The sequence below is a fragment of the Cimex lectularius genome, unplaced genomic scaffold (genome assembly GCF_000648675.2).
Source record: "Cimex lectularius strain Harlan isolate CLEC.00 unplaced genomic scaffold, Clec_2.1 scaffold107, whole genome shotgun sequence".
Lineage (NCBI taxonomy): Eukaryota > Metazoa > Arthropoda > Insecta > Hemiptera > Cimicidae > Cimex > Cimex lectularius.
The window spans coordinates 488,809-502,870 of record NW_019392698.1 but is presented as its reverse complement, the minus strand read 5'-3'; positions in this window follow the sequence as shown (position 1 = coordinate 502,870).

Sequence of the window (14,062 nt, the reverse complement as noted above, 5' to 3'; positions counted from 1 at the left end):
ATTTGTATAAAATTATCAGATCAAGCCATTTCCAGAGTTAATTTTCTTTTAATATCATGAACAATATTCTAATGGCAAAAGAAATCATTTTTGACTGTTGAAATCGTGATTTTTTAATGTGTCCATAATTTTGTCACTCGGTTGTAAGATGCCGGACAATTTATACAATTTTGTAAATTATGTCAGACTTATTTGTTACTGGTGTGGGATCTTTAATTTTGGAAAAACGTGTGTGAATTTTTTTATAGTTTTTGAAAGCTATTTTAAAGTTGTCAGAAGAGAGAAATAGAATTGAGAGAAGAGAGACAACTTTAAAATAGTTTTCAAAAGCTAGAAAAAAATTTACACACTTTTTTCCATTTTTTCCTACATCCTACATGTATTTGTAAAATTTAAACAATGTTTATAAATCCTGAAGATGATTTCAATGAAAATCGAAACGTTGGCACGATAAAGAAAATATTTTTCTAAAACTTGCGTTACACCAGACCGCATCTCACGATATACAAATAATCGTTGTGGAGTAACCTTTCCTGAAACCTGCTTGAGATTCACTTAAATGCTTGTTGTAATCTTCGAATTCCAAAAGACGATTGAGAAGAACATTTGAAAAACAAAAAATTTCCGAGTTAAATATAAAATTTTAAAAGTCTACAAATTATTCAAGAAAGCAGTCAGGTGCTGTTGTAAAATTAATAGCAAATCGTCAGGACCAGGCGTTTTATTATTTTTCAGACCAGCGATAACTTTTTAAAAATTTTAAAGTAAAAGACTCCTCAAGAATATTATCAAAACGGTTCGGCAAAATGTACGTGGTAGTTCTCCTGAGGGTTATGCAAATTTTCAAAGCATATCCTCCAAGTTGTTAATGAAATGTTATTCAATTTGGCTGGCTTTTTAACTTTTAATTGTTTCACTAACTCCCAGTATTGCTTGGCGTCCTGAACGTTCGCACAACTGGCCAACTTATTAATGAAAACCTCCTTGCTTTTAGCCACGCAGAAAGCCTTGATTTTTTGTTTAGCCGCCAGATAGTCTTTTTTAACAATTTCAGAATTGGTTCTCCTAAATAATTTCACCAGACAGAATGTGTTTTTGCTTAGTGAGATATCAAAATTATACTCAAAATCAAATCATGCGTTTTTCTAGTTAATGTGGTGCAACCCTTGAGAGTCTTTGCCAGGAATCTTTTATCACCTCCTCAAGAAAGGAACAGTATTCTGATATCTAAGTTGTCGTTGAAATAATGGCAGACCTGTGAGACAAAAAGAGTCCAGCTAAAATTTTTCTGTAAACGTCATGGTGCACTTCCGACCTAGGTAGTTTTGTGGGGAGTTTAGCGCCTTTGGAATGGGCAACAGACATGGAGAACATTATAGATTGATCCGAATATATTTCCTTTAGGATTCAAAAGTTCTCAATGAGGGGAATGTTGTTGTTTTTCTAATGTTTTTCTAAAACCTACGTCACACCAGACATCACGATCTCTGAATCATCATTAACTAACGGTCACTAAACACCACACATTAGTAAACTTTGTTAATGAAGCCTGGAGTTACAGGAAAGAATCGGTTTCATCTTTTAACTATTGTGTAGAGATTAGTGACTTTTAACTATTAAAGAAGTTTTTATTTCACTTTATATTATATTTAACAGGTCTTTTTTCCAAGAAGTTACTATTGAGATGCCCTGTACAAATTTAATAGTTTCATGTGATTGTTTATTAAAAAAATAAAAATAAAATTTAAAAAAAGACTTTTTCCCCATTTTTCCTGCAGACGGTTGTTAACCATAGCCGTAGTGTGCTTTTTTTTACTTTTATATTTACAGTCGTAACTCATTATAATAAGTGAATAAAGTCCATTTTCATTTCATTTCATATTGATTTTAATTTTTTTTTTTTAAGTGGCCCTTTTTTCGGGCAGACGGTTGTTAACCATAGACGTAGTGTGCTTTTTTTACTTTTATATTTACAGTCGTAACTCATTATAATACAGAATAAAGTCCATTTTCATATCATTTCATATTGATTTTAATTTTTTTTTTAAAGTTGCCCTTTTTTCGGGCAGACGGTTGTTAACCATAGCCGTAGTGTGCTTTTTTTTTACTTTTATAGTTACAGTCGTAACTCATTATAATACTGAATAAAGTTCATTTTCATTTCATTTCATGTCATATTGACGATGTTCTCGTAAGGCGAATTCAATTGATGAGTTTTTGTAGTTTAAAATTTTGATTTTCAGTTCTGTTTTAGTTAGTATTTATATTTAAAAAAATTATCATGTAAACTTCTGTTATTATTTAAAATGTTCCCTAAAACACATCACGAATGGCCTACGCGGTGAAATTCTTTTCGTCGTAAGTATTTGTTCCTTTAGCACTTAAACTTACGTCTATTGTGCTGATTATAAAATTTAAACTTTATGTTATTTTATATTGGGTTGTCCGGAAAATAATGCAGGATTTTGGTATTAAACAAAAAAAAAGAAACTAGTTACTTTAAAGCAATGTTCTTTAATCAAANAAACTTAAAATCCTGCATTATTTTCCGGACAACCCAATAGCTTTAAATAATTGAGTTGCCCACTTGATCAATTACAAACTGTAAAGTCGCTTAATTAGTTTTCAAGCGATTCGATCCTAATAATGAAATAAAAGGCAGTAGGCTCCGCCTGTGCGGCTTGAATGGGCCGATTTGCAAGCCCTCGTCATGAAAGCATCCGATTTCAGGTCCGAATACAGAATAAAACGAGGGCCTGTCGGAGAAGTTGGATTGAATAGAATTGATGTTCTAGCCTTTAATATCCATCCCCCACCATATCGGGATGAAAAGAAACAAGGAATGGATAAAACTTCGTGACGACCCACCCTCCGGTCGCAGGGGTAATGTATTGTTGTGGGAAATAAAGGCTTAAGGGAGGCCGCAAATGTACAATGACACAGATAAAAAAAAAAGACCTAGGACAATAAAGAGAGCATCGGAGAACGTCAGAGGCAAGTAACCACTTGAGAAACAATATGTTTAAATCGAGGGGCCGAGGGAACAATGGAGTTTCGGTAATTGATCCGGCAACTCATTACATTTCCCCTCTTCGTATTGGCGTTAATGACTGCCACCGGCCGAAGGTGAACGATTCAACGGATTTCACCCCCTAGATCTAAACGAGCGGCAAAACGACTGGTTATGTCGGTTTAATGGCCGAGAACTTCTAATGATTTCAACATGTTGCCCTCGTGTCGAGGAGCCTGCAGAATAAAACCTATAACGACCCTCCCTCACACACTCTCTCTCTCTCTCTCTGTCTCTCTCTCTCTTTCTCTCTCTCTCTCTCTCGAAGACGGCCGCGGCATTGTGGGATCTTCAGACTTAATAGGAGATCGTTTAGAAGAAAGGACGAGGAAGCTTTAAACGCGTTTTGATTTCATTCCGATTCGACCGAACCGACGCTCAATTTATTCGTGCGTAACCGCCCTCCAATCCGCACCCGCACCCTCGTCCTGAAAGCTTCCAAAGATGAAACTCACGAGTGGGTATTATGCATTGGTGTTATGCTTTCAACCCTACGACGTATTGAACTTAACGAGACTCCGGCCCACATCCAAGAGGAAACGGTAATAGCACTCATGATTTTCAAGAATCATGAGCTCTAAGCTACAAAGGAGCGACTCCTTGCTATGATTGTCAAAAATATTTTTATCTGAAGAATCCATTTACGAACCGACTTGACCTGGCGTTGCACTATTGCGAATTGGACAGGAATTAATATATTTAAAAAATAAAAACAAACTAAATAGGTAATAATATATGTAAGAATTATTTTCCTGTCTTTCTCGCGATTTAATACTTCTAATTTCTGACTCTCTCTTTTCTTTATCCTATTGCTAGCCTCTCTGTACCTCTGGGTCTCGTCAATTGCGGTTAAAATAACACAAATAACAAAGGCATACATAAAAACAAGATAACATGATTTATGTGTATTTCTTAGTGACCTGTTATTTTATAATTTGTTGAAGTCGTACAGAGCGGTCGAGAATGAGGTAGTTCAGAAAAACACCTTTTTCATTTTTTTGGCGACGTTTCGACGTTTATTCGGGTCATCTTCAGGGCATAAAATGGGTGCTATTCTTGCGGTTGGTTTTGTGTGTTGTTTTTAAACTACCTCATTCTTGACCGCTCCTCACGACTTGGACAAATTATGAAACAACAGGTCACTAAGAAACACATAAAACAGAATAAACTTTTTGGACCTAAAACTGTCCATAATAAACAACCTAATAGAAATAGACGTATATAGAAAACCCACAACTACAGACACAATGATACCAGCGGATTCTTCCCACCCATGGTCCCAAAGAGCTGCTGCATTTGGTTCATAGACCGGATGTTAAAACTTCCGCTAACACCTGATAACTATATAAAAGAATTAAAAACTATTAAAACCTTAGCAAAAAACAACGGGCATCAAGAAATATTTATTGATAGGTTGCTAGTTAAAAGAATAAAAAAATTAACTTTAAACGAATCAACAATAGGACTCAGCCACCCCACCACAAATGAATCATTAGGTTTTCGTTGTTTGCCATACATTGGTGAATTATCGGAAAAAGTTAGTAAAATTTTTAAACAAGAAGGTTTTAGAATAGCTTTTAGAAGTACGGGTTCACTTAAAAACATCCTCTCAAAACCTAAAGACAAAGTAGACAACTTGGGAAAAAGCGGGGTTTACCAACTCAATTGTAATGATTGTGATATTAAATATATAGGACAAAGCGGTAGAGAAATAAAAACAAGAGTAAAAGAACACTTGCCTAAATCGAGCAAATTTTCCGAATTTAAGGACCATCTAAAAGAAACAAAACATAATTTCAACTCAAATCTAAATACAAGAGTGTTACGTAGTTTCAACAAAGGGAAAGAATTAGATTGGTTTGAGAAATTTGAAATTAAAAAATGTAAAATTGAACATGGTGATAAATGCATTAATAATATAACAGATTTTGATCTACCTCCCATTTTAAATATGTACATAAATAATATCAAACATTCAAATAATTAATCTAATTATTTTAATTGTTATTATTTTTATAGTAATTTATAGTAATATTAAGTATTTATTATTCTAATATTTATTTGTGTTATAATTTCCGCGTTTCGCACGTTCAAATTGAGCGCCATTAAAAAAATCAGCTGATAATTGGAACGTCGCGTTGGCGGAGGTATCAGCGGGTTCACTTTGGCAATTCATGTCGAGAGATGTGGTTGTAGAAGCTCGAAATCCGGATCGTTGCAAAACAACTTACTGTGAGTAGGAACTATCTTTTTAAAAAGGATTGAACACCACACTCACTCCATCATTTATCATTTCTAAAACATAATAGTCTTGTTAGCATTCACTCTACCCCAGGGTACTCGATATTCCTCGGTGTAATTGAAATAAATTCCACATTCGCGATAATAATTTACATTCAGGCACTAGACCTTCGTTAACCGTACCCCAGAATACTCCATATTCCTCGAGGTAATTGAGGATAAGCCCCATATTCGCGCAAATAAATAACATTTACACACCAGACCTCCGTTATGCTACCCCAGAGTATTTGATATTCCTCGAGGTAATTGGGGATAAGCTCCACATTTGCGCTAATAAATGACATTCACAAAGACACTTCGTTCACACTACCCGAAAGTACAGGATATTCCTTGGTGTAAATAAGTCCATCATAAGATCATAAGTCACCATCAATCATAAAAAGCATGATTTTTATTGTGCAATGTGGTAAACTTTGCTTCGTCTCTTTGGCAATATTGTACAATATTTGCTCAGTTTTGTCTTACAGTCGTGCAATAAACGTAGAATTATTAAAGATGGTTAAAAAAAATTTTTAAAAATGTCAAGAGGCAAGATTACAAAAAACTCATAGTGTATAAACTATTTAAGGTTTAACAAAATGATGTGAAAGTAAAATCAAATTCAGAAACTTATACTCGCTTATGAGTTAAAATAAAGAAAGCGTACATGATTTTTCGGCTACAAATTTTATTATGCGCCCAAAAGAAACGGAAAATGATATAACTCCAGTGATATTGATAGGAAAAAATATTCTAATTCAGTTTTTAACGTTTTTCTTTTGAGGAAACCTATTGCTCCGAAGAGAAGGTAGCCTGAAGAAGCGAGGTCAGATCTAGAAATAGCAAAGTCCGGATTCCATCAGTTTCCTTTTTTATTTTGTATGACCAGTGTACGACCGATGTTGTTTTTTCCATTCAACAGCCGGTCATCAAAATCAGTAGGGCTGGGGTAAAAGTATCAATATTTTACAGTTAACTTTTGTGAGGAAACAAAGCAAAGAAACTTGGTTAATTTCATCGACGACAATAATCCTGCTTCAATGTGCAGGAATACTCATGGTTTTTGGAGTCAGAACAAAAATTTGTTGATTGTTTTTAAAAAGATTGTACAACACATTCACTCCACCATTTATCATTTCTAAAAATTTGTTGTGAATTGTACCTCCACCTTCAAGATTCCGTTTCTTCTCTAAAACTGATACCCTCAAATACTGGTAACATAAAAAATATCATACCGAGAAAAGTAGGAAAGATCTAGTCAATATTGTTTTTAATCCAGGAAGATCGGTCCTATCAGAAAAAACTATAAATAGTTGGGCACCAATAGGACTTGGGATATTTATGCATATTCTGGAAACCTTGGTCCTTACAAAAAAAACTAAACATAGTAAATCCATTATATTTAGTGGTCAATTGACCAAATTACTTCTTTCAATTAATTAGTCTTTTTATGTAAGGTTTTGGTTGAAATGAAAAAGTTAGTGCCACGAGCGGGATTCGAACCCAGACCTTCGGCTAAATACGCCGCTGCTCTACCACTTGAGCTATCTCGACTTCGATCCGTACGGACAGCAACTAACTCATCTCAGTCTACAACTATACATAGTTTCGCACCAATAGGTCTTGGGAAATTTATGCATATTTCGGGAACACTGGGCCTTATAGAAAAACACTATACATAGTTTCGCACCAATAGGTCTTGGGAAATTTATGCATATTTCGGGAACACTGGGCTATATAGAAAAACACTATACACAGTAAATCCATTAGATTTCGTGGTCCGATTGACCAAATAACATCTTTCAATTAATTAATCTTTATGTAAGGTATTGGTTGAGATGAAAATACTAACTATACATAGTTTGGCACCAATAGGTCCTGTGAATTTTTTGCACATTCCGGGAACATCGATTCTACCAGAAAAAACTAAACATAGTTCGGCATCAATAAATCTTTACTTATAATACAAGTATATATACCTACCTAAATATACCAACCGTAACTTTCGAATTCTTGTTTATACAGGAGCTCGATTTCACACCGCAAGCCGGTGGCCATTCTCAAACCTCAAAAGGAAAAACATCATTGAAATCTACTCTTTGATATATCTTACCTATAATAAAAAAATAGTTTCAGCATTCTCCCATTCTGCTTCTTTGTTCACGCACCATTCCCCAGCCTTTGTCTTGACGTATAAAAGAAAATGCCTCATTCAATTGATGCAGATCTCGTGTTACACAGGAGAACGTAATTGCGTACACGGTTAGGGAGGGGCGGTATTTGTCAATATGTACGATGTGGCGATACCAATTATTTAAACCGTTTTTACCCCTCCAATTTGAACAAATTATAACCTTAAATTACATCCAGTTATTGATGTTTTAAAACCTTCTGGCATAGCATATGCCGTACATGTACATATGCTCATGTATATAAACATTCACTGAAAGAAATAGGGCTCATGCAAGATTCATATAAAAATGTGTTAGCAATGATTAAAACTTAAGATGTCCCAGAGCTAATAGAACATTATGCATATGTAACTGAGTTTTTTCGGTCTGACTATTGTAAGAAACGCACATTATTCCAGTAAGATAAAGAAAAGAACTGAAATCATAACAAGAACATGAAGAAAAAGGATTTATCGATGAAATGGCTAAAAGGCGCGTTTGCATTGCGCCCATCAGGCAGATGGATTATTGTGCTCCATTTATCTTTTCTATTATTAACTTATTTATTACATCTGTTTTAGCCTTAATAGGATGCAGAGGGAATAGGATTCTTATAGTAGCATTTGAATAAATTATAACCTTAAATTACATCCAGTTATTATATTACCATATAATCTTAGTAATTTGCAATATTCAGTCGTTTGCAGTGTCTATTGCCATCGGAGTTCCCTACGAAACACCGCGAGACGCCGTTAGACGTTTTCGAGAAACTGGGTCCTACCATAGAAGGCCCAATTCTGGACGCCCAAGAGTAACAGAACCACAGGATGCGTTCTATGCTGTGTAGAGGATGGGTACTAAGATACTTGTGGTACCCCTGTGTGCGACAGCCGGCTGATAGGGGACCACTGATGACTTGAAAGTATCTGTCGGTTATGTATGACTTTACGATCAGGTAGTAAATAAAAGATAAGACTCTCTGCATCCAGAACAGCCATATCCGATATATATCGAGTGCCACACCCGATCAAAGACTTATATCTAGGAATACACCGGAGCAGTATTCCTTTTGCTCAAGAGCGGTAGCGATTATGTCTCCAATGTGACTGCACTGCTGAACAGGATCTTTCTGAGAGCAAAGGATGACGATATCATCCGCATAGGTTGCAAGGATCGTTTCAGGAAGGAATGTCTGCATTGTATACTGTGCTGAGCATGGGTACTAAGATTCTTGTTGTACTCATGTGTGCGACAGCCGGCTGATAGGGGACCACTGATGACTTGAAAGGATCTGTCGGTTATGAATGACTTTAGGATCAGGTAGTAAATAAAAGATAAGACTATTTTAAGCATCCATACCTACATCTAGGAATACACGGAGTAGTACTCCTTTTGCTCAAGAGCGATAGTGATTATGTCTCCAACGTGATGGTACTGCTGAACAATGGAGCTAAAATGTAAGTTCTAAAACAATTCTTGTAATTTGTAAAAGAATTAAGACAAGAAAAAGGTTTGTTCCTTGTATTTGTGTGAATGCAACTTGACACAGTATAGGCGTTACCGACTGAGACCGATAGAGAGTGAGAGAAAAGTATGATATATGTTTAAAGCATAAATGAAGCATTTGTTTCCTGTCGGTGACGTCCATTGTATACAATTTATAGTTTGTAAGGGGTGAGGCGGGGATGAATATCGATTCTTGCGGTCGAAAACTCGCGACATCTGTTCCAGTCGGTCGATAATTTGCTTACAATTACCATCCTTCCCCAATCCGTAATTTGGTCACGTGCCTGTTTAAATAATTCGGCCGCACGAGCGGACCAGACATTAGGAGTTATAAATTTCCAAATAATCATATTAATATATTCAATACGGAGTACAAAAGGGGTGAGGGATGGTAATCCGTTTCCTCTTAAGCTTTTAATATAAATTCGTAATTGAAAAGATTGAATAGAATCTATTGTGCGAGGGATCGATGAGACAGAATGGTGTAAAGCAGTACGGGTGGGAGTATTGTGATGTAGATCTGACGCAAGAGTGCGATCCTTACCAGACGTCACGGCCAGAACTGTTTATATTCCAAGAGCTTTTTCATATTATATCTCTCCGTGTTTTTCCCCTTTTTGTGTGCCCGGGTACCGGGTAGATCCGACCGGCGCCTCACACCACCCTTTGGAAACATTTCAAGCTGGGACGAGGCCAAGAGATTAAGCCGTAATGTCTTTGACATTGGTACTCTCGTAACTGCCCTCCACCACCCATTAAAAAACAAAAATAAAATGAAAAATAAAAGACTGAAAGAATAAGGAAAAAGCGAAAATCATTTATTTGAAAGATCCAACTCTTCCCCCCAACGCCTAGTTATGTTGCCAAATACCCTGTGATATTCATAAGCCCCAGGTCATTGGGTGTTCAGTAGGTCAATAGCGATATACTTCATTTATTAGAGTGTCGGTGATGAATTCTAATTAAAGCATAAAACACTAAGTCCATAGCTTCACTTTTTGAAATAAATTGTAGATATATACAAGGTGATCGACCTGTAAATTTATCTCTCCGATCATACGACTACTAAAACCACCGTCTTTTCAAAATGGCGTGTTAATTATAGTAGAACCCGCCACTCAAGGATTTTATATCAATATCGCAATGATAGATTCGATGTTTTTACTGTAAAAAAAAATAAAATTAATAATAATAATATGATGATGAACAACCACGACGAACTTTTACAAAATAAAAGCGCCCAAAACCCACTAAAAACTTAAGTGATAAAAATACCAACAACCAACACTTTTGTATAAAATAAAAGAACCAACAACTACGACGAACTTTTCCAAAATAAAAGGACCAACAACCACGACGAACTTTTCCAAAATAAAAGGACCAAAACCCACTAAAAACTTTAACAAGATAAAAATACCAACAACCACCACAATCTTTAAAAAGATAAAACGACCAACAACCACGACGAACTTTTCCAAAATAAAAGGGCCAAAACCCACTAAAACCATTAAAGAGTTAAAAAAGTCCAACAACCATCACATTTTTTGCAAAATTATAGAACCAACAACCACGACGAACTAGTCCAAAATAAAAGGACCAAAACCCACCAAAAACTTCAAAGAGATAAAAATATCAATAACCCCTCACATTTTTTCCAAAATAAAAGAACCAAGAACCACGACGAACTTTAATAAGGCGAAACAACCAAAAACCACTACACTAAAAGGACCAAACACACTATAAATTTTAAAGAGTTAAAAATACCAACAACCACCACGATCTTTAAAGAGATAAAAGTATCAACAACGACTACCCACTTTAAAAACATAAAAGAACAAACAACCACCACAATTTAGTAAGATAAAACGACTAACAACCTCGATAAACTTTAAAAAGATAAAAGTATCAACAACCACCTCAGGCTTTAAAAATATAAAAGTGCAAACAACCACGACGAACTTTAAAAACATAAAATGCCCAAAAACCACGAAACTCTTGAAAAAGATAAAAAGACCAACAACCAATCCGAACTTAAAAAAAAATAAAAGAATCATAAACTCTCACGAACATTACAAAGATAAACGGGCCAACAACCGCCACAATCTTTAAAAGGTTAAAAAAAATCGATAACTACCAAAGACTTTCAAAACATAAAAAGACCAACAACCACCACGAACTTAATAAGACGAAACAACCAAAAACCCACTACGAACTTAAAAGAAATAAAGATCGAAGTCACGATAGCTCAAGTGGTAGAGCAGCGGCGTATTTAGGCTAGGGGTCGTGGGTTCGAATCCCGCTCGTGACCCTGACTTTTTTATCTCAGCCAATGCCTTATATAAAGATTAATTAATTTCCTTTACTCTTCATGTTATAATGCTAATGAAATAAAATGAACAAAACGTTTGTCGATCTGGCATTAATGTGCGTGGAATTATTAAAGATGAACAGTGTTAATAAATAATGATGCTTTTTAAGACATTGAAGTAGTTAAATAGGGGGACCGCGGTAGCCGAGTGGTTAACATGAGAGACTCTCACGCCGCGGTCGTGTGTTCGATTCCCACCGAAGCCTCTGGCCCTTTTTTCCCGATAACCCCCAATTTGAACAACATATATAGGAATTCGTCATGGCTGATATGCAAAGATCATAATGCCAATAAATAATAAATAAAAAAAAGTAGTTAAATATACAGGAACGAATTCTATCATCCATCATCATTTACCATTTAAAGTGAATAATCATCAGTATCATTTAAAAAGTGGTTTAACTGAATAATGCAATTCCTGGGGAATATCGAACCGAATCAGCTCCACCCCCGCAACAGATTCCCTTTGAAGAGAAACGTCATACCGGGAGGCGACACCTATTTTAACGCCACCTGTTAGTCACCCTATCTCTTCTAACTCGTATATAAGATGAGCCTTCTTTCCCGATACCAACATCAACCCACCCCCCAGAAAGCTTTTGTCCGACGACACCTTCCTCTACATCGCCAGAACGCCCACTTTTTCAAATTACTCGTTTCCACCCTTCAAAAATTTCAATGAACTGGGATCGGAAAGTGGAAAGGGCTCCCGTATTTGCCAGTACGTTTTTACATTAAAAAGATCTTTCGCCTTTCTTTGCGAACCGTGCCCGATCGATACGTATTACGGTTGGAGGTAAGGAGAGCCGAGGAAAAAGGCAAGACCACCAGTGGCAATGTGAAACAATAACATAGGCGACTGTTATAAAGGATTTATGATTTATGACAAAATCGGAATAGCGAATATGGTAATGACAACCTGAAATCTTTAATAACCACTGTTCATTTCCAAGCTAAGTCCAATTTTCATTTAGGTTTTAATATTTCTGCTCCTAATATATTAATACGGCCGTTATATTTAACTACCTTTCTTGGAAATTGAACAAAATAGAAAATTTATCATCAAATGAGTTCTTAGAACCTTGATTAAATCTGCATACCGTATTTCCTTGTTTCATGATGTTTTCGTTCATTAATATTTCCTGTAGTTTGTTAGGTAACAAACCTACAAAATTTCAATCCTCGAGAGCGGTAAGTTCAATAGATCCAGGTACCCCAACAAGAAAACAAAGAGTTTTTAACACAAAAACTTTTAAAGAAAAGCAACAGCTAACACCAACTTTTAAAAATGGACTAACAATCATCAAACACTTTAAACAGCTAAAAGAATCAACAACAACCACATTGTTTAAACAGAACCACCAATCACACAAACTAAAAAAAATCAACAACAACAAAAAAATTTAAAAAAGTAAATAAATAAAAGATCAACTACCACTACAAACTTTAAAAAAGTAAAAGGACCAACAAACACCACGGACTTTAAAAACTAAAAGGAACAACACCCACCACATTCTTTAATAAGAACCACCAAAAAATTTAAAAAACTAAAAGAACCAACAACCATCACATTCTTTAAAAAGGACCACCAAACACTACAAACTAAAAAAAATCAAAAGATCAACAACCACCGCAAACTGTAAAAATCTAAAAGGACCAACAACCACCACATTTTTAAAAAGGACCACCAACTACCACAAACTAAAATAAATTAGAAGATCAACAACCATCACAATCTTTAAAAAACTAAAAGGACCAACAACCAAAACATTTTTAAAAAGAACCACCAACTACCACAAGCTAAAAAAATAGAAGATCAACAACCACACAAACTTTCAAAAGATAAAAGGACCAACAAACACCACCGACTTTAAAAACTAAGAGGAACAACACCCACCATATTCTTTAATAAGAATCACCAACCCCCCATAAATTTCAAAAAAATATTTTTAAAAACATCACAAGCTTTAAAAAGATAAAAGGATCACCAACCACCACAAACTTTAAAAACTAAAAGGACCATCAATCACCATATTCTTTAAAAAGGACCACCAATCACCACAAACTTAAAAGAAAAAATCAACAACTATCACAAACATTAAAGAGATAAAAGGACAAACGAACACCACATATTGTACTTTAAAAATTTAAAAGGACCAAAAACCATTATAAACTTTAAAGAGTTAAAAATTTCAACAACCACCACAAACTTTAAAGAGATAAAAGGACCAAAAAAACTTTTAACCCCCAAATATTTTTAAAAGACTTCCGTACACATACAACAACTCTACCTTCATAAATAAGGTAGACATTCCCAAGACATTACCAAACATTTTATAAAGAAATGAACAACAACTACAAACTTTAAAGAAATTAAAGAACCAACAACCACCAGAAGTTTAAAAAAATAAAATGGCCAAAACCACTACAAACCTACAAAAAAAAAAAACCAACACAAATTTTACAAAGACAAAAGGACCACCAACCACCACAAGCTTAAAAAATACAAGGACTAACAATCATCTCAAATTTTACAAGGATAAAAGATCTAACAACTTTCAAAAGATAAAAAAACCAATAGGTACGACCAACTTGAAAGAGATAAAATGAAAGAATAACCACCACAATCTTTAAAAAAATGAGAAAAAAAACCAACGACCCACACAA